The sequence below is a fragment of the Euprymna scolopes genome, chromosome 4 (genome assembly GCF_053919585.1).
Source record: "Euprymna scolopes isolate OS-2025 chromosome 4, ASM5391958v1, whole genome shotgun sequence".
Taxonomy (NCBI): domain Eukaryota; kingdom Metazoa; phylum Mollusca; class Cephalopoda; order Sepiida; family Sepiolidae; genus Euprymna; species Euprymna scolopes.
Genome location: NC_136485.1, coordinates 17,104,161 through 17,105,592, shown reverse-complemented (window position 1 = coordinate 17,105,592; position 1,432 = coordinate 17,104,161). Strand labels below are relative to the sequence as shown.

General features: G+C 27.2%; 1 protein-coding gene across 2 annotated transcripts in view; it reads left to right on the top strand.

Annotated features, from left to right (window-relative positions):
- The first annotated feature begins 1,132 nt into the window (after nt 1-1,132).
- Nucleotides 1,133-1,432, top strand: part of LOC145266863 (uncharacterized) — a 504,991-nt gene continuing 504,691 nt past the window's right edge. The window contains exon 1 of one of the 2 annotated variants that reach the window (XR_013864785.1): nt 1,133-1,432. This exon is cut by the window's right edge and continues 465 nt beyond it. The gene's annotated coding sequence lies outside the window, so the exon portion shown is untranslated. The other variant, XM_080122657.1, reaches the window with a different exon arrangement.

Here is a 1,432-nt window from a genome sequence, read left to right as displayed (position 1 = left end):
ATAAAATCTAGAAAAGGCAAAATTATATGTAATGTGACAAATAATTCCAAAAATAAAGAAGAAACAGAAAAAACACAAGAATCCAGAATGCAAAACACAAAATAAACACACAATTGTAGAGCAATCATACGATAAAGGAATCGAACATGATAAGCAAATGTTAAGAAAAATTCCCGATTCGGATACAATTACTGATTTCGTACTAAATTCTCGATTTAGATACAAGTACCGATTCCGATTCCTTATGATATTAAAAATACTTAATGGAGTGTTCATTAAATTATGGTTTTCGTAAAACCATATGTTGAATGTACAGATATTTTCTCAAGCGCAAAAATGTACTTGCAGGGAGTGTGCTCTATAGAATTTAGTTTTAGTGATAGTTAAAAATCGATAGATATTTATTGTTTTAACATTACTACCAGCAGAGGAAGATTTTGTTGTAAACCAAATAAAAAATGGCAATAAAATGAATCGATTTTGTGCATCGAAAAATAGGCACAATTGTTTTTTTCCGATACCCTAAAAGTTCTGATTTTTCCGATTCCGGATTCTGATGAACTGTTCGAACACTTGTGTATACACACCCCATATATATATATATATATATATATATATATATATATATATATATATATATATATATATATATATATATATATATATACATATATATATGTATACTTATATATATACATATATATGTATATATACATATATATATACACCCCATATACATATATATATATATATATATATATATATATATATATATATATATATACATATATATATGTATACTTATATATATATACATATATATGTATATATACATATATATACACCCCATATACATATATATATATATATATATATATATATATATATATATATTATAAAAGAAAATAATAAGTTAGAAAAATCAATTATAAAAAGTAAAAATAAAGTAACCAAAAGTATTAAGAAAAGTATTGCTAAAATTAAAATTAATAAGAAAACGTACTGTTGTTTTTTATTGGCTAATTAAATATGATTTCTGCATAATTTTCTCTAATCGTACATCTGAGTAAAAAAAAAAAAATTAAAAAAACAAAAAAAAACACGCCAGGTGTAAAGGCACGTTATTAGTAAAGGGGCAGATCTGTTTGCAGACGTTAATGAGAAAACGTAGCACAGCGAAATCGCCGCTTCTTTCTTTTTTCTCTCCTGTTGTCAGCGCGTTTCGCCTCTTCTCTCGCAGCTACGGTAGTTGTAGCATCTTAGATTCACAAAGTCAGTGATCCTCGGCTTTTCGGTCGACGTGTGTGCAGGTCGCTTTTCCTTACAGAAATTCAGCGTACACATCAAGTTAAGCAGCATTCGGCTTTATTTGCTGCCTTAAAAACCAAATTTATTTAACGCATATTTTAGCGACCCCCGCTTTTTTGTGCTG